Raw genomic sequence first — 21,222 nt, forward strand, 5'->3', positions numbered from 1 at the left:
GGCTTATATTTAAAATGTTTCAGGGCAAAGTGTGCTGGCTCATGCATATACAGTAAAAACATTAAATGAAGGAAAATGACAAGGACCTTAAATCATAAACAGCACCAAACTGTGCATCCAGATGTGCTATGGATCTTCAATCTAATAAAATCTGTGATATTACACAACCCATCCCGTATAAAGCTTTTATAGTTGAAGAAAGAGGGAAGCAAAGAACACATGGAAAGGGACAGTCACATTTTTCAGGCTGAAACTTGACATACCTTAAAATTGTAAGACAGTGCTTAGATTTAGAAGATTAGATATTTGCTACAGTACCTCTGGATAATATAAAATCTATTTTTTAAAAGCAGTAACACCAAATTTTCCCTGCTGATGAAAGAGGAATTTAATTAGGTCACTAAAAAAAAAGGAACAGTTGTAATATAAAACATTTCTGAAAAGTAAATTCATTCTACAAAACCTTTCACTAATCATAAAGTGATGCAGATTAGAAAAGAAATACTCTGATTGTATTTTTACCCATCTGGGAAGTCAGATGTTTGGAAATACCCAGATTTTTTCTAAATATTTCCTGCTGTTCATATAAAAACTCCTCGTGTACTTAGAAACCTGATTCTGATCTCTCACCAGTTTTACACAGGGATAAGCCCATTGACTTTGTTGGAGATACATCAGTGGAAATCAGAAGTAACTGATACCATGATTGGCCTCAACGTGCATCCACCTCTACCCCGATATAACGCGACCCGATATAATATGAATTCGGATATAACGCAGTAAAGCAGCGCTCCGGGGGGGTGGGGCTGCACACTCCGGCGGATCAAAGCAAGTTCGATATAACGCGGTTTTACCCATAACGCAGTAAGATTTTTTGGCTCCCGAGGACAGCGTTATATCGGGGTAGAGGTGTATAATGAGCCTGATTATACACTGTGTTACTTTGTTACCCAAGTGCAAGTCCCGTTAAATCAATGCAGTTACATAAGGCGTAAAACTGGAGCAACACAGTTGTGCGAATTATTGCACCTATTTGCAGCTGCTGCACTCAATTATTTTTAAAAATTTGCCCTTAAAAAAAAAAATCAAGATTGGAAAAGTTGAGTAATTATGTGCTAAAATCTGCTCTCGGTGATATGAATAGAAATCCAAAGTAATATCAATTGCATCCAATGAGTAACCTTGGGTTTATATCAATGTAACAGAACAAAATTTGTCCCCACGTGTTAAGAATAAGTACAAACAATCAAAGAGGAAAAAAATGAGGCATCAGTGTTCTCTATTTCTTTGCTCTTAACATTTGTGAGTGACCCTCATAAATGCGTAGGCCAGGAAAATAGTAACATCACTTTGAGTCAGGTGTAGTTAGGATCAAGCACATTGTAATTGCTTCAGAACAGGGGAAATGCAGCATTATTTTCCAGGAATGAATGCTGTAGGTATACTTTGCCCACAGAAATCAAATACGTTAAAAAGAAAAGTCTGGTCATCTTAACCCGGTACTTTTTTGTGCAAAACGGCACATTCTATAAGTAAATTAACAACACGCCATATTTGCCACCCTCCTGGGTATGAAGAGAGGATTTACCAGACCAAGCAAAGTGCTAGATCTGTCTTTTTTAAATAGTTGGATTTAGGTACTGCTTTTTTATTTTTAAGGTCAACTTTTAACTAAAATTTTAAACAGTTATACAAATAAGCAGGAGCAGTAGCATTTGCCAAACAACTCTTTTAGGGCTTTTTTTCTCTTTGGAAAAAGAAAACATAACAATAAAATATACAAAGTACGCAATTATAGGTGATACCATGTGTGTTCTGCATCAGCACACCATAAACATGAACAGTTTGATCGATAAACTACACCATAGAATGTTACTATGTTAATTTGTTCCGTTTTAAAAATAAATGGCTAGATTCTTAAATCCAATCCAGGCTCTTTATTCTTCTCAAGTGGTACAAAATAGCTGGATTCTAAGTGTAACTGGCCAACTAGGAATTCCCCTGCCACTCAGGGCTACTGTCTTATTCCTCTGGCCCTTAGAAAGCAGAAAATAGCCACAGTGCTGTGCACTCTCACCATGCTTCTGACATGCCCCCAGTCTTACACAGATGGTTGGGAGCAGGGCTGGTGTAGAACCTTGACATCAGTTCTGCATTGCCAGGACAGCATCTGCCTAGGCTGATGGTAGGAGGAAGTCATTTTTGCCCATTTTAAAGCCCTTATACACCATGAAATTGGCGGCAAGGGGCCATATTGTAACTGAGGCCTGGTTTATACCTAAACCTTAGGTCGGCAGCTACTTTGCTCAGAGGTGTGAAAAATTCACACCCCGAGAGATGTAGTTACTTTGACCTAAACCCCAGTATTGATGTCATGAGGTCAATGGGAGAATTCTGCCACCTACTTCGCTATTGCCTTTTCAAAACAGAAAAACCCTTGCAAGTGTCTTCATTACAAGCAGGATAGCAGTGTAGTTGCAGCTGGGCCAGCGTAGCACTTGTAGAGTAGACACAGCCTGAGAATCACAGCTAATGGATTATCGCTCAAGGGAAAATGAAGGCCAAAAATATGCTAGTTTTAGGGGGCGGGGCGTTGTTTTTGTTTTTTTGAATGAACTGCTTGAGGGGATGTTCACCCAAGTTCAAAGTTCACCGGCCCTTCTCCCTCCCTCTCTCCATCATTCTTTTGTTCATTCCATGGACTCACTCTTCCCTACAGTCTGCCCCTTTAAATTCTGGGTGAAAGCCTGTCCACCTTGAATGGCCAATGGCAAACCCCACATCGATTCCAGTGGGGCCGGGATTCCGCTTCCTGGTGTAAAGGGCAGGCCTTTACAAAACCCCATGAAAATGTGTGCCAAGGAGGTAGCTGGGCAATCAAAGTCTGTCAAATGCACAGGTCAATGAGGTGCATGAAAATGTTCAGAATTAGGGCTTCCTGCACGGGGGCCTCATTCTGCACATAAAATTTGTGTGTGAGAAAGAAAGGGAGAAAAAAAACACTCATCCTGGGGAGGCTTTGGTGCAGAGGGCAACCAACCCATGGCTAAATGGGATGTCCCCACTTCTAAACATATACGTCAATCCCCTCTTCAAATAGCCACATGGCCAAGAGGCTGTGCAGATAGCTGCTTGTGGCCAGGGAATGGGGATAAAAGCCTGAAAAGAGCTTCTCTGTGCAGCATATTCTCCCTTCTACTAATCCTTTACACTTAGAGATTCACTATTGGCAGAATAGTGCAGTGCAGGAGCTGGGGAGAAGACAGTGCAGCCGGGCTGAGAGCAGTGTGTGCAGACAAGACTAGAGCAGAGCAGCTTGGTAAAGAAATTTCCTGAGGATCCATTACTTCGGGGGCTTTTTCTGTCCCTGTCCCCTTGGCTACCTCTCAATACCACTGTACACTGTATGTTAACATGTCTTCCCACAAAGACTTTCAGCAGTAATTTAACAGAGAAAGAACTGCACCATTAAACAACGTTTCAAAACAGGTGACATCTGAGGTGATCTGAGTCGAGAAAATCCCCTGCTCATCCGATGCATTATGGGCCAGATTATCAAAATGTTCAGCTCTCAATCAGGCTTTAAAAGAAGGAGACAGATTTTCAAAGGGGATCAGCACATCCAGTGATGAAAAACTCTGAAAATCTGGCCCTTATTTGGGTTCCTATATGTGAACTGAGATCCTTTGGAAAGCTGCGTCAACCTACCCAGACAATATTATCTATCCAACTAACATAACGTCTCAGGGGTAGACGCCAAGGCTCCCTTTAAATTTTGCACAGCACTGATAAAAAACCTCAAAGACTTTTTATTTTTATAAATAAACTAGAGGGGAATATAGGTCCTGAGATTAGAATAACAGAAAGAAAAAGGAAAGAGAAAACATCAAAGAAGTCTGTAATGGGCGGAAGGAATCCCAGAGTCTGAAAAGGAGCATCCCAAACAATCTGTTCCAACTGTCTTTCAAACTGAACCTCCCATCCGCACCCTCTCCTTCTATACTCCAAAGGGAGATAGTTTGAGATAAGGAACTTAGAAAGAAGTAAAGACATTCAGAAATTCAGTGATTTTAAAATTGGTACATATTTAGATCAGGTGAAAACTAAGTTCCAGGGGTTGGTGGATCACAATTATTTTCCCATATACAAATATCTTTGCCACTTAGAACAAATGGTAACATCTATGTATTACAACACTCCCTTTAGTAAAAAGAACAGGAGTACTTGTGGCACCTTAGAGACTAACAAATTTATTAGAGCATAAGCTTTCGTGGGCTACAACCCATATATGCATCTGAAGAAGTGGGTTGTAGCCCACGAAAGCTTATGCTCTAATAAATTTGTTAGTCTCGAAGGTGCCACAAGTACTCCTGTTCTATTTGCGGATACAGACTAACACGGCTGCTACTCTGAAACTCCCTTTAGTGGAGAGATTGGCTTTTTTTCTATGTTTATTCAGCACAATGGAGCATCAATCTCAACTGAGGCCATTGATGCCGCAATAACAATAGTAATCCTAGAAATGTAAGGCTGGAAGGGACCTCAAGAAGTCATCTTCTAGTCCAGCTCCCCCTAACAAGGCAGGATCAAGTACAACAACAACAGAAGCCTTTATGTCCCATACAATAGCCTCTAGTGATTTTTGTTTGTTTGTTTGTTTAGATACATGAAGTTTTGGAGAGAACTAAAGCAAAAAGTGAAACAGCACTTAGGTAATTTTATTTTTTGTTTGTGATGACTAATAATGTTTATTGTATCTGACACCAGTCAGGGGCACAAAAGTCTTTTTTTTTTTTTTGCCTACTACAATAGTAAAAAAGCAACACTTGCAAAAGATTTGTTTTGTTTTATTATATCTGACATGAGTCAAAGAGAGGCAGCACTAAAAGCTCCATCTGTGCACATTAGCATTTTAAAAGTTCTGAAAAAAACAAGCTTTGTATTTGACCCACACAGATGTATATATACACACATAGTGTGTATGTAGCTGTATCACACTAAAACGTCACTTATCTGAAGGCTTCAGGGGACATAAAAACACTTGGATACACAAGGAAAAAGAGGGAAGTTTGCCTTTCCAATTCTACTACACACAGGTTCTCAGGTCTGCTTCTCATGAGTTAATAAATTCTGAAGTTACCGATGACTGACAATTCATGGGTGTGTGTGTGTGTGTAGAGATGTGCACAAGGGAGGGCAATCCGGGCACAGGCCCCCCCAATAATCAGCAGGGTATTAGAGCTCCTCTGCCCTTGCGCAGGAAGAAAGACAGAGAGCTCCTCTGGCCCTGATCGACCCGCCTATGTCACTCAGGGGTGTGAAAAATCCACACCACTGAGCAACATAGTTAAGCCAACCTAAGTCACCATGTAGACAGCACTCTGTCAATGGAAGAATTCTTCCATCGACCTAGCTACCACCTCTGGCGGAGGTGGATTAACAACGCCAATGGGAGAACCCCTCCTGTCAGTGTAGGTAGTGTCTACACTTGAAGCACTACAGCGGTGCAGCTACAGCTGTAGTCTTTGAACAAGTATTTGTGAACATTGCTGTAAAATGTTGCTTTTGATTCAGCCATGTGCATGTCACCCTTTGTTTGGTTTTCTTGAACATTCAAGTGACATGTTGTTATGAGCTGGGTTAAAACCCCATTGAGGGAGACAGGTGTGAACTCAGCCTTCCTGTTAACACAACTGTAAACATAAGCCCCACCTAAGACAAAAGGGGTGTGAGAACCTGCCCACAAGCTTTTAGACTGAGCATTGTTTGGGTAGGTGTTTGTAAAAGAACACACAGATACTGAGGGCTAGTCAGGAGCCCCGCCAGCTTTTTTGCTGCCCTAGGCAGCAGAAGGTCCTGCCCCCGAAATACCGACAACGACCGGGGCGGCCGAAGATCCGGCCGCTGTGGTCGCCGCCCCCCAAATGTCAGCACCCTAGGCGACCACCTAGGTCACCTAATGGGTTGCGCCAGCCCTGGGGCTAGTCTTTACATACCGCCCTACAGCAGCGCAGCTTCTCCTGTTGGCATAGTTAATCCACCTCCCCAAGAGGCAGTAGCTATGTTACGGGAGAAGCTCACCCATTGACATAGCTCTGTCTACACTGGGGGGTTAGATCGGTATAGCTACATTGCTCAGGGGTGAGGATTTTTCACACCCCTGCACAATGTAGTTATACGGATACATGTCTGTGATGTATATCTGGCCTAAGGTAACAGACTACAACAGAGAGACAGAGAGGAAAAGAGGCAAGAAAAAGCCAAGCCGGAATCTGTATGCATAGTGTGACCCTTGAAAAAGCTAGACAGTTTTGGAGTCTGGTGTTGTTACAAATTTTATGAAGAAATTAAATTATCTTGTGACTAGACAAAATTCATTCCAGGTAACTAGGAATAAATGTTGTGCCATCCAGTCATGGAACAGAATCATTATCATGTGACTTAAATGACCAATCACACAACTCAAATAGGATTCCATATATAGAATAATTAAATTAATACTCACTAAGATTGTTCACCTTTTGTGAACAATCAATAGCCAGATATTTGTTCCCATAAACTATTTGTCATAATTTCCAACAAACAAATTATGTGAAATCATGTGATCTATTCAGACAATTCATGAACAAGAAGAACATAATTCTGGTGAATAAATTATTCTTGCCAGTTCCAATGATGATGTTGAACCACAGTAATGAATTGTTGAACCTTGGGCCAATGACTTTATGTCTCTGTGCCTCTGTTTCCCCATCCAAATGGGTATAACAATAATTCCCTATCTGAGAAACATATTGTGAGGCTAAATTAATGAACATTTTGAGCTCTTGAGATACTACAGTGATGATGATATAGAAAAGCCAACAACTAAATTATAAGTAAACATGTGTGAGGTGCTTTTAGATCCTCAAATTGAAGGTGCTATAGAAGTACAAAGTACATTGGGCCAGGAACTCAGTTGGTATAAGTCAACATAGCTCCAAAGACTTCAATAGAGCTACACCAGTTTGCACCAGCTGAGGAGATATACTGTACACATAAGCACAAATAACACAGAAAGAGAGAACCACTATGCAGGGTAAATGCATGCAAAAGAAAAGAAAGTGCATTCCAGTCCAACATCTGCCCTGCTCCACACATCTTAATCCCATCTTCCTTTTCCCCTCCCCCCACTAGCTCACTCAGTCTCCTCTTTCTTCCAAAAGAAATCTAGGCATTGCTTGGACTCATTTATACCCTTTGCTTGAACCACTTTCTCCAGTAAGTTATTCCATGTTTACTGTCCTTTGGGTCAGTTAGTTCTGCTTAAATCTATATTTTCTCCTAGTTCTCACATAACATTCACTAGCTCTTTACCAGGGTAAGTTATCAACTTTGTCAGACATGTTCACAATTTTAATAGTTTATTGTCCTTCATTTTACAAGGTGGGGACCTGGATTAGCAACTGCTGTCAGTATCCCTTAATTTTTTGAGGGCCATATCATGTCATCAAATGGAAGGGACGAATTTCAGACTCCATATATTTCAGTTTCAGTGTCTTCACCACACCTTACCACCAGCTGGCGAGGGAATCCATGGATATGTCAGGAGATGTGGCCTCCAAATGTTTGGATGTCAGAAAGCCATGGGGAAATCCTGTGGCTGTCCAGACATATATGCATGTCCAGAGCAACGCTGCAGAGGACCAGCCCCTCCACACTGCTCCCCAGGACTAAGCCTCATCCATGCAGGACAGTCCAGCTGGCCAGACGTTTCCCATTCTCATTTAAGATAATTATTCCCCTCCAAGGGAGGATGACAATGTGGAGAAGGACTTGATGGCAGTTAATGCCAATGTTGTAGCCCAGTGGACCAGGCTAGGTCAGGGATATGCAATTTGCACTTCACTCAACCAGCAAAAAATGAATCCAACTCAGACACTTTAGAAGTGGTTATGTTAAGTGATTTTAAAGTAGTAAATATATTTCATTTTGAAAGACTTTTGACCAGATCTAAATATAAGTCTAAGAATTGTCAGGCCAGTTATTTTGCAGCATGCAAATATTTCTGTCACAGTGAAAGTTGTTCTACTTCTACGTATTACAACAATTCTGGATCAGAAATACTTACAAGTGCAAATGTTGACATATGGGGTTTCCCTCACCGCCAACATTTACAGACAGTGGCATAGTGTATTTTGTAATGAGGATATGTAAGCTGTCTCGCAACCCCCTTTTTTTTAATGGTCTTTGTATCTCAGGCTATGTCTACAGAACAAAGAAAAATTCACAGCTGGCCCATACTAGCTGACTCAGGTTGAGGGGCTATTTCATTGCTGTGTAGACTTCCGGGCTTGGGCTAGAGCCTGAGCTCTGGGACTCTCCCTCCCTGCAAGGTCCTAGAGCCTGGGTAGCAGTCCAAGCCTGAGTTGGCCAGCACAGGACAGCCATGGGTTTCTTTTTGCTGTCTAGACATACCTTCAGCCTCTCTGTATTATATAAGCAACTAAAAAAAGCAAACGTATATGAAGATGGAAATTCACATGGTAACATTACTATGAAATTACTTTTATTAATAAAAAGAAAAGAAGATTAGAGCCTGGGGATAGTTATTGAAAAAAAATTTCTTTGTCTGAGCATAGTTGCTTTAGAAAATTATGTTACACCTAAAGGTAGTTCTTACAAAATGCTATTGCTTTTCCTCTTCAACATGAAACTACCATTCCAAATCAACCTAGGAATGCCGCGAAGCAGGAACAAATGTGTTTGTTTTTAAAAGGACAAACTTTCAGTGTGATAAACTAATAATGATCTCAGAATCCATAGGCCAGATGAACAGTCTGTGCTATGTCGATATTCTCTTCCTCAGTGATCAACGGCTAAGATATTCCAAATTGACAAGTGATTTTTAGGCGCTTCAGGTCTTTAAGGGCCCAACTTTATACAACTGAAATGGGTTAATTTTCAGAAAGCGAATGTCAGTTTCTTGCCGGTATAAGTTATCAGGCCCTTATTAGGGGTAGTAGGGATGTAGGAACCACAATAAAACTATTAAAACTTTCCCAAGCATTTTTTTTAAATAATGTATTTAAATATTGTCAAATTATTCAATATGAATAAAGTTTTTAAGACAACTCAAAGTGATTATGATCCTAAGGAATTAACAAATGACTTTTTTCCAAAGGTTACTTCTGAGTAGGTGTGTCAGTCACGAGATACCAAGGGACTTTGATGATGCCTTGCAATTTTTTAAAAACAAATGCCTGTCTTATATGTACCATTCTGATACTACCATTTGAAAGGGAGATGCTTTAGAACCTAACCGTTTAGGTTAAAATGTACCTTGATAAATAAATATGTGCAAGTGATTAGTTTTTCTTGTACTAACAAAGAAGATTCCATATAGGTGTCACCTCAAGGAAATTTGGAGCCAACCCTATGAAATATGTTAACATTGTTATTGCATTTTGTAATGAATACTACTTTTAAAATGCAGCTCCTTTATTTCTACATCATGTGTAACTGTAAAACCTGTAGCACTAAGATACCATAAGTCTTTTCCTTAAAAAAATGTTAATTATGACTCTGGAGGTTTCTCAGATTTTCTCATTTTGAGTGACAAACTAATGTTTGGAAGTACCTAATAAACAGCGTACACCTAAAGGTTAAGAATTCATGCTGGCAGAAGATAAACATCAGTAGATTGTACTCTAAAATTACATGCAAGTGGGCCTAGTTTCTAAAAATTGTTCTCTTTGGAGGTATTTCAATGCAAAAATCAGTTCAAGAATGTAAACTTAGTTTTTCAGCATGTATATTTTTAGGCTACTTTTCATCTGATTGGTATTTCATTATGTGCTCTGTCTTTAAGAAAGGAGGAGTGTTCTCTGGGTTTGTTCATTCTGTTAGAGTGTAGACAAGCATCAAAACAAGCATAAGAGGATGAAAGAGAAACGTGAGCAGCTGATCAGTGATAGGAAAGGAACTGGTCTTCAAAGTGGATTTGAACATGAAGAGAATGGAGGGCCTTGATGACCTAGGTTTGGAAGGGAATCCCATGCCGAACCCCAGTGTGAATGAAGGCATGGTGAAAGGAGAAGGAAAGAAAGGGCTCCTCAAGGCCAAATTCACTGGCAGAGTGAAAGGGAGAACCTAAGAAATAAGATTATAGGCCAAGGCAAAGCTGTGCAAGGCCTTTAAAGCCAGGACAAGTAGCTTAAGATTGATATGATTTGAGAGGAAGTTTTTTTAAATCTGTAGCTGAAAGACAAGTAAGAGGAGGACGGTGAGGGATCTAAGCAGAAGCTCTACAGTGAGAGAGAATAGCTTCAGGGTTAGTACCATTTTCTTTATTCTAATAAGGTTCTTTGCTCACTGTGAGAAGAAAGCTGTTCTTTACTGTTGACATGGTGTCACAAGCTGACTAATTATGAACTAGCATTAATAAGAAAAAGAGCAGTGCAGCCAGGAACCTGGGAAGAAGAGAAGGATCTTGGGCTGGGCTGCTGAGACTGAGGAGGGCACTATGGCCATGGGAAAGTGGCCCAGGGAAATGCAGCGATAGTAGAGACAAAGAAATGCAGTAAGTGACTGAGGTTCAGAGGATACCTGGGATGGGACCTGGAGTAGTCAGAGAGCCTTGGGTTCCCCACTCACCACTGGGGAAGTGGCAGGACTAGGAGTTACATTCCCTTGGAAGGGAGGAACATAGATAGTGGCACACTGGAGGGCCAAGCCATGAAGAGGACACTGCAGTTCCTAACACTGCGAGAAGGGTTGCAGGTGGACTGTGGAAAAGGAGTGACGGGGTGCAGACTGTGGACGGGATGTTGGCCACGAGCTAATCCCCAGAATGACCAGAAGGAGATGCCAGACCAGCGGTAAGTAACGCACATGATGACAGCCTTGCACTTGTAGCGGAAGGTGATGAGGTTCAGGATTATTTTTAGTGATTTAGCCTTATGGTAAAAAGTTCTGTTTGCCAGAGGAGCAGAGTTGTTGACCATTCTCTTTAGCACCTAAAATTCTGTGATCTTTTAGATGTGATTGGCCCAAGCCCTGAGCTTCTTGAAGACAAGGACCAAGACCTTGAACTTGACTCAATACTCTGAGATGCCAGTGCAGAGAACAGAGGACAAATCTGATGGGTATATGGTAGCCTGTGCCCTTTGCTGCTAAGGAGATGCGCTGCAGTAGCACATACTGTCTGGAATTTCCTAAGGGCAGATAGCTTCATTGAATTGCTGTAAGCCACATGGGAGGTGACAAAGGTGTGTATAACCAAGGTCAGATCATCATCCACCAGAACGTGATGGAGTCTCCTACCCAACCAGAAACAGTAGACAGCATTACTTACAGATGCTGCAATGTGAGAGCTTAGCATCAGAGAGGAATCCAGGAGCACTCCTAAACTAATAACTGAACTAAACTGACCAGTTCACCCAAAGGAGATCACACTGGCTGCAAACTATTCAAAGTGCTTTCCTCTGCCCCCCAGCATCACTTCTGCCTAGCTCAAATGCAGTTTCAACCAGCTGTTCTTCATCCATGAGCTGATCTTACCCAAGCACTGGGATGTCTTGGTGGTAGTGGTTTGGTCATATGTGGGGAAAGCCAAGTAAAGTTGTCACCTGCATGTTGCTAGCACTTGAGTCCATGTTGTTTTACCAGTTCACTTAGTTCCTACAGGTGTTGTTGAATAGAACCAGAGAGAATTGAGAGGACCAGTGACAGAGGTACAGTTTCTCATCGCTACTCTTCTTCCTCTAAGAAAAACAAACAGTCTCGGTGCATCTCCGTGCACCTCTGCCAGGCAAGATAGCAGAATCTCATGACTGACAGAGCTGAATGCTGCAAAGAGGTCCAGGAGGAGGAGGAGAATTGATATCTATCCATTGACAGCAGGAGATCATCCATTAGTGCTAGTAAAACTGTTTCCATTCCACATCCTGGCCCAAATCCAGATACTGCCAGTCTAGACTATTTGCTTCAGTTATATGAGCCCCTCTGAGCTTTCCGAAGTGAAAAGGTTGATACTGGGCAGTAGTATTCTAGAACACATGCATAAAACATGAGTAACTATGGGCTTGTCTATACAGGGACATTCAAAATTTAATATGAATTAGCTAAAGGTGTGAATTTAAAGTGGATTAATTAAACCGCATTTAAAATCTCAATGTGGATGCTTTTAGTTGGAATTAAAATAGCCTTAATTTGATTTTATCGTAATTTAAAGTGAATTACTACTAAAATCAAATTAAGGCCACTTTAATTCTGACTAACAGCATCCACACAGAGATTTAATGTAGTTTGTTTAATCCTCTTTAAATTCACACCTTTAATTAATTCAGCCTGATTTTTCTGAGTGTGTCTACACAGCAACTGGACACCCACGGTTGGCCCATGCCAGCCAACTCAGGCTTGCAGGGCTCCAGCTGCAGAGCTGTTTCATTGGTGTGTAGACCTCCAAGGATCGCAGCCTTGGCTCTAGGACTCTGGGAGGGTCCCAGAGCTCAGGCTCCAACCTGAGCCTGGAAGTCTACACAGCCCTGCGAGCCTGAGTTGGCTGGTATAGGCCAGCCACGGGTTTTTCTTTGCTGTGTAGACATACCCCAGGGGTCCTGCATATAGGAGCCCCAGATGTTTTACAGTGTAGTTCACACAGTCACTTTATATAGATCAATGGGATTATTCACCTGTATAAAGTTACTCTCATGCTAAGTGTTTGGCGGATTAGGGCCTATAGTTACAACAAATATGGGGGATCCCATCATAATGAAAACAATACTGGAAGGACTACAAACAAGAGTCCTTAAATAATAAGAGTAAAAAAAAAGTTAATATATAGTAAGGGGCAAACCTCTAAATGTTTACATACACCTATCTTAATCTCTTGCATGTACAGGAACGGACTGAAGATCTCATGAGAACACTCCGTGTGAGATTTCCAGTACCTCTGTCACAGATGGTTCAGAAACACCATGAGAGATGCCTTTCTTACAGTATTACATTTTTTTTCCAGTCACAGACAGAAGCCCAGGGGTGCAAGAAAATGGAGAGAAAATGGGAAGGGGAGAGGGAATTAAGTGAACTGCAAAAAAGATATAGGGTTTATTTGAAGTTTTGGGAGAAATAGGACAGGCTCATTGTATTGGGGAGAATATATGAAAGAGTCATTTTATGTGAACTGGTTTATCTATACAGGAAAAACAAGTCACTTTGCACTGTGCTGTTTCACATGCTTCTCTCTGAATGACAAGCAACTTTCAATGGCAAAAACTTATTTCCTCTCACAAAAAAAATTAAGCGTGTGCACCACGATCAGAGGGATAAAATCTATGTTTAGAATTGGCTAATATTAGACAGGCCTGGAGTTTATTTATACTAAGAACATTTAAAGAGTTTTCAGTCCTTACATAGGTAATACTATCAATAGTGAGAGTTTTGTTTAAATAAGGACTACAAGTTCAGGTCTCACCAATACTTGGAACTCTTTGCCAGAGGATGTTGTGAAGGCCAAGACTATAACAGGGTTCAAAAAAGAACTAGATAAATTCATGGAGGAGAGGTCCATCAATGTCTATTAGCCAGGATGGGCACGGATGGTGTCCCTGGCCCCTGTTTGCCAGAAGCTGGGAATGGGCGATGTGGGATGGATCACTTGATGATTACCTGTTCTGTTCATTCCCTCTGGGGCACCTGGCATTGGCTGCTGTCAGAAGACAGGATACTGGGCTAGATGGACCTTTGGTCTGACCCAGTATGGCCGTTCTTCTTATGTTCTGATACTTCATTAATCCCTAGATAAATTAAAAGGGCCAAATGCATGCCTGATGTAACTTTCTTAAAGTCAGTGGAGTTACAACAATAGAGTGAATTGACTTCAGTGGAAGGGCTGAGTTCAGCCCAGGGTAATAAATTGTTTGTTTTATCCCTGTTTTCCCCATGAAGACTGATATTTCTATTAACACTCAAGCTATTCCTTTAAAAAGGTTCAATCTATGTGCAATATACTGCCTGTAAATAGGTTCCTTTTGTCATGTGCCTAAGATCAAGAATGTTAAAGAGAAGGTTATCCTGCTAGCCGTGCTTTCTAACTACAAAGGAAAACTGCTGAGCATTGGGACTATTTCAGATGAGAGGTTTCAGCTTTAATTGGCTCCTTGCTATCATACCTTCTGCCAGAATTGTGGCTATCATCTCACTTAGCAACATTATCTCCAAAGAGGAATTTTCCACCTTCACTGTAGTCAAAACACAGCAAGCACAATTAGCAAAAAATAAAATAAAATAATAATAAATAATAATAATAATGAGGGTTATTATTACAAAGTACTTATTTAGAAAGTAGGAGTCCCAGTAAATATCCCACTGTCTTCACATGGGCACCGGGGACTAGAGACTACTCGGGCATTATGCCATCATTCTGCAGAAGTAAGGCTTATGCCAACATAACACACAACAGATACTGCTTTGTGTGTGTTTATGGCATTGAAGTCCATCTGAAAAGTTAGTGCCAAGAATAGATGGAAGATATTTGTAGATATTTGTGCTAAGGAACATGAAGGTAAGTAAATCCCTCTACCTCTTTTGAAAAAAACCTCTCTGGTCCATTTATACCCTTCTGGATGCTCACAGATTTTTCCACTTTACAGCCTATCCCATTCCACTAAATCCCATTACTAACCTATCCTGTTCCTGGATAATTTTTCTCCTTTGTCTTTTTTAGATGTGCTATGAGTCTCAAAACTCTTAGACGGCTACCAAAATCATTCAAAATATAACAGATGTAGCAGGTCACTTTGAAATAAAATGTAGTAATTGTCACCCCTTAAAAAAAAAACATATCTTCAGCTGCTCAGATGATGTGCAAATGTTCAAGACAGCAACGGGTTGGGTTGCAGTATGTTACACTCCCAGCTTCTGTCTTTGCTCTCAGATTTGAGCTCAATGTGCAATAGTTAAACCACCAGAAAAGAGGCAGCCTGAGTAACACTGAACTCTGTCCATTTCTAGAGTGGGTCAGCAGAGGATGGATTATTCCGTGCATAATATTTAAAAAGCAGAGGACTCTGTTTTCCAAGAGATATTAGCTCAAGCTGTAGGACGCTAGTGTGCCAATTAAAGCTGCTGTACATTCATTTGCTGCACAGCAGACTCCTCAACAAGACACTGGCTGATGGGCAAGAAATTAGCATGGTTTCTTTACTCCTCTTCCTGTCTGCCCATGGCTTGTCTCAGAGCTGGAGAAAATCATCCAGCTCTGTGCTCCAGCTCTCCCCTTCAGATGGTTGCAACTGCATAATGCTGCTGGCAGCATTTCCCTAGCGTCCTCCACAGTTCCGGTTATTCTTTTCCCTCCCCCTCCCCCCAACAGAAAAGGTTAATTCAGCTCCGACACGCATTCTCTTCAACTGGTTGTGGCCTCCTTTGACTTTTTCCCTGCTCTGCTGACACTGCACAGTATCTTGCAAAGTTCCTTTCTTTCAGTGCTTCAGAACATTCAAATATTCTATATTAGCATGAAAATGCTATAAGGGAGATTGTAGGGGAGCACAACTCCTTCTGCTCTGATACCAGCACAGCAGGAGGTCTCCTCTTCCCCCTGGAGTGGGGAAACCCTGCTTCCTTACTTCTCCCCCTCTTCCCAGGCTAGTGAGGGAGGGGCTCACTGGGTACAAGTGAAAGCATTAGGACTATCAGATGCCTAGCTGAGCAGTTTCTGGGTTTCCCAGCCTTTGCTCCAGCAGCAGCAACCCCTAGCAGGAGATGGAAGAGGTGTCCCAGCTTCATCCTCTTCAAGAAAGGTCCATAGAAATTAAAAATTTGATATACGCATGCAAGCACAGAAAAGCACTTTTTGAGGCCACCTATGACAGAGCCTCCGACACACAAGAAAATGCTGTCCTGAAGACCGTCCTTTACAGGCTTCTCTTGATCACCTGCATCATCTCTTCTGTTTTGGGATGGGCTTGTTGCCCATACAGGATTGATCATTCCATTTCATGCCAATTCAGTGAGAAGGTCTTCAGTGTTGACTCTTAACATCTTGGTGCTAAAGGACAAAATTCTGTTCGTTGACAGGGATTAGAATTTTAGCTGTAAGGAAAATTTAGGGGGGCGGGGGCTTAGGACTCTGGTCAAGCTTACAGGCCTAAAGAGTTGACCGAGACTGTTTTTGTATGGAAAGTCCCCAAAGCAGAACAATGGCTTTGTGTGTATAAAGGGCATCAGGGGGCAGAGTGAAAAAGTCCCCAAGTAGCATAATTTGCAATAGCCAGCCTTATGAAATATATAACCACAACAATTGTGTTAGAAAGGTCGCTGACCGCAAAAGAACAGACAGTGAGTAACAGGAGTGGCCTAGTGGGGGAGACACTTGTTTTTGCTTTTCGCCTTTTTCCTCTTCCCCGCAATGGGCAGCTATTGCGGGGTCCCTGCATGTCCTGGAGCTGGAGGGTCATTAACTTAGTTTCAATGTGGCAGTGATAGTGTTGGGTTTTATTTAAATTCTTATTTTTACTTTGTTTACAGGAGCTAATTTTGGCCCAATTTGCTCTCTTTGGGCAGACTGTGAGAACTGCTTCCCACAGCCTGTTTCGAATCCTATTTATTGTGTCCTGGTCGTGGTCTATATCCTCCATGGGCCACTGGGCTGCCTGATAAAGGCAATTTAATGTTGTCCTGGGCAGGACTCCCCTTAGAGTAGGTTTAAGTCTGTCCAGGTAGGGTTATACCAGTGCATGACAGTTTAATTAATTTTTTTTTCTTGGAATTTAACAGGCTTTTTTCAGAAAAATTTTAATGAAATTATACAATTCCGTGGGAGACCAAGGTGCATGCACAGACACCAAGGTGGCACAAGGGGAACATTTCCTCAGTACAGGGAGACACTGTCTGAGGGGTACATGTAAGAGCTTTTGATGCTTAAGGCACTTAATATTTCTTGCCCTTGGGGCCTGTGGGGGCTGGGCAGCAGCTCTCTGCCCAGGTCCGTCTGGGCGAGGTGCTCCAGCAGCTGCTTGCATAGGCTGTGCTGGAGCAGCAAACTGCCTGCATTCTAGGAACAGGTTTATAAAATCGTCAGGAGGTGCGGAGGGGATACTTCAAAGGGGCTTTGCCTCCTGAAGGGGTCTAGATGGGTAGAGGGATATCTGTTGGCCAGCGGGGTTACAGGAAAGAGTCAATTTCCTTTTTGTCTTTTTTAGTTGGGTTTTAAGCTTTTCTTGGAGTCCTTGGGACTCCCTACTTGAGATTTATGGCGCCGTTTTACTGTTTCCTCACACCAATACAAGTATGCATCAAACTGACCTTGTCCGACTTTGTTGGCAAGAAGTGCGCCTCTGAGGTGCACAATCTTGTCAAGGTCGAAGCTTCCTTCTAAGGGAAATTGTAATTTTGGATTATCCCTGGTATACCAATTCCATTTTTTCAGAAACTTGCAAGTAAAAGGACTACAATTTAGGTACATGTATACTGCTGGTGTACCTTTTGGTGGGACGGTGATTCCTTTTGACTCACCAGTCCCCATATTTTTATGGACAATTTAGACACAGACAGACAAACACAAACTAGGTGTGCCCTTTTGGCGAGACAGTGATCCCACACTGCCCCCCTTTTTTACAGCTTTTCTGGCGAGATGAGGATCGACTTGGATCTTCTGGCCCCCAGTATCCTGACTTTCCTGGCGGGGTGGCGCTCCCATTGAGCCCACCACCCCAGCACCCAATACTTTCATACAGAGGCCTATTTAGCCACACCCAGTGGCTCTTCCCAGGGAACAGAACAGAACAGAAGGGTGTCAGGCTTATCTGGTAGCAAAAAAGGTTCAGCTCCAGTGTACAACTCACCCAAACCCAGAGCCTATGGGCAGTTCTCCACCGGAACCCAATAGAGAGATTTTAAAAGGATCTCTCACCTTTCAGATGGGCCCGGGTATGGTGGGGAATGGTCCACAGTCCTCCAGTCTGGGGAAGTCTTCTGTGGATCCCGGACAAGCCCCCACAATGGCAGAACAGACTCTTTGGGTATATGTTTGATTATTTACTAGTGAGGCTACTGATTGGCTAAGATTTAGAAAAATATTACTTTCACATCTCCACCCTAAGTTCGTTAAGAAGGAGAGGCTGAGGAATATTAAAAGTTTCATTTTCAGGTAGTTTTGGCTAGGCTCCGCAAGCTATTCTTTGAGATTTCATAGTCTTAGTTTACTTAGCTGTCCGGCAGTGAGACAGCAAGGGAGAGGTTACTAGCATAATCACTTTGCTTGGTTGGAGGCTTTATTATGTCCTCAGGTGGAGAGTTTGTTTTCTTAGCAAGATCCAAAGGCACAGTGGGTCTGTCAGCGGACAAAGGAGCTTCCATCAGGTTAGCACAGCAAAGGGCCTGGGTTTCCTCTAGAAAGAAAAGGGACTTGGCCGGACACCTATGCGTAGCTGCAATCTGGAATATCCATAAGAGTCAAGAACATGAGGAAAAATTGGGACACTTAGAAAAAGCCACAGGCCTTATTACTGGAGCACAATTGACCCAGACACAAGCGGGAATAGGTAAATTATGTATTATCTCCACTCTTAGTGCAATGACCCAGAAGCTTCTAAAATAAATGGTGCTTGGCATTGCTGAGGCTGGAAAGGCATCGCAGTGGGATCTGGCCTGTTCAGAGGTGCAGGATTTCCTGAGTGACCAGCTTGTGGCCATTCGGGGTGACCTTGACCATCAGGCCTGGCCCACTGCCCTGACAACCAAATCAGGAGTACCATATGATCTGTTGCCCTGGAGACATACATGGAGATTTTCTGGATGGGAGTGCAGACATTCACAGTGCTCCTTCCAAGCATACGGGCTGGTCGGAGGGATGTGGGCTCCCACATACCGAATCCTGCTGGGTCCGTGGGGAGGATGCATGTGGGATTGGATAATTCACCAAGACATTTGGGAAATTAAACCACCTAGTAGGCCTAACCGATTTATAGTCAGTGCTCCTGAAATAACACCTGATGTCTGGATAGGGATAGGAAATCAATGAACACTCTGGCCATTAGAGCCCCCACAGCTTCAGTGTGTACGTAAACTGAAGCCAGGAGAAGTTGTCATAGTTCATGACGGTGTTTGGTGGGAGGGTATGGGACAAAAAACTACCCTGACAGGACACCTACTATTTCAAGCTAATGACAGTTGTGTGCTTGTTGAGGCCACCGTATTGCGCAATATTCATTTTAATCTCACCACGACTGCAGGCAGTCATATCTTATATTGGCCTGCAGAGAGAATTTTGCAATCAGCCCTCCAGCCTCAGATCCCCTTTAATTGAAGTACCCTAGTACTTGACCGGTTCCAAAATCTGCTTTCAAATTTTACCAAAAGTCAAAAAAATTTCTGACCTACAGGGACAAATACACATCCTCCAAAATACCTATCAAATTGAAAAAAATGCTTTTCATGCCAACCGAGTATCTACGTTATGTACTAAATATGATGCCTTGTGTTTTGTGACTAAAGCTATTCAACAATCTCAACCTCACTATTTTGTGATCATAGGAATGTTAGTGTTTTTATTGTTTAGTGTAGGAATATGTTATTGTTGCTGTAATAAATGTATGTATCATTGCCTGCCCAGCTCGAGACCTGTTAAGCTCAGTGTAAAAGAAAAAGTAGCGCTAATGGTTGTCAGTGAATTTTATAATAACAGAAGGCCAGGAACAGTGATAAACGTTTATGAGAAAATGCAGGTAGAGGGTGAAGAAAAAAAGTGAGGAAATTAATAGACTAATGAATATAGAGGTGTAAGCCAAGGTGATGCTGAAGAGGCATCAAAGGAGGGATTGTAAAGGAAAATTTAGGGGCGGGGCCTTAGGACTCTGGTCAAGCTTACAGGCCTAAAGAGTTGACCGAGCCTGTTTTTGTATGGAAAGTCCCCAAAGCAGAACAATGCCTTTGTGTGTATAAAGGGCATCAGGGGGAAGAGTGAAAAAGTCCCCAAGTAGCATAATTTGCAATAGCCAGCCTTATGAAATATATAACCACCTCATTGTGTTAGAAAGGTCGCTGACCGCAAAAGAACAGAGTGAGTAACAGGAGTGGCCTAGTGGGGGAGATGCTTGGTTTTGCTTTTGGCCTGCATTGATTTTGCAATGTATTCCAAATAAGGTAATTAATACGGAAGTATGTGTAATTTGTCTGAGGTTTTAAGCTTTAAAAAGCTTGTGTGTTCCTTGAATCGGGGGGCAGCTACTGAGAGCTGTTACCCCCCCTGCGCTTGTAATCAATAAAGGAGCCTTGGCTGATCTGATCCAAACTCAATGTGTGGTCAATTTTCCACAACATAGCCAAACTAAGGCGAGTAGAACACATTTAAAATTTTGACATGTATTTTACTAGTCCAGCAATATCACTTCTGGTTTGGGCAGACAACTCATTCAATGCCATTTGTAGGCCTTCCAGGTTCTTGGTCAAAAAAAAAAAATGCACACAATCAATACATGCAGCCCACCACTTACCAGACATTGAATGGGGTGAATCAGGAACATTTTCCTTCAAATTTTCCTATTTCTGTGGATTTGAGCTGAAGATATTGCACGACTGAAGATATCCAAAGAACATAATATAATCGACTACTCAGCTGAATCAGTAACAACCCAAGTTCGGCGTATGTGATGCACATGTGGGAGAAAGTGCCTGAGGATTCTGTCAAAGAAGCACCACCTGAGCTCCGTGATGCTCTCCAGCCATACTACCATCATCATAAGCTTGTCCACAGCAGAATCTGAGATCTAACTTATGTTCAGCTATGACATTGCATATTATTTCAGCTATTTCCTTGCCAGTCTTCTTGGTAATGTCTCTGAAGTACAAAAAACATTCCTGAATCAAAGTTACCAGCCAATATTTGATTAACATATCTGATCAACAGGGTTTGTTCCTCATCTGATCTGTCTGATATTGCATCAAATTATTGAAAAGTAGTTGGCCTCTTTAACTTCACCTAGGATTGTTTTCATGACTTTCCCTGCACATTCTTGAATTAATTCATTTTAGCTCTCAGGTGATAAGGACTGTACTTAAACTTTGAGATTGCACCAGTGCTTTTTTCACATGGTCAATGTGGTTACCCAAAATCTGATCATACGTGGCCAACAAATCAATAATACCTAAAAATTGCCATTGGATTTATCACCCAGCTTGCAACTTGTGCCATGGAAGGCTAATCCTCATTCTCCAAGAAACAAAACATTGTTCAGAATTCCC

The sequence above is a fragment of the Malaclemys terrapin genome, chromosome 1 (genome assembly GCF_027887155.1).
Source record: "Malaclemys terrapin pileata isolate rMalTer1 chromosome 1, rMalTer1.hap1, whole genome shotgun sequence".
In the NCBI taxonomy this organism is placed as follows: Eukaryota; Metazoa; Chordata; order Testudines; family Emydidae; genus Malaclemys; species Malaclemys terrapin.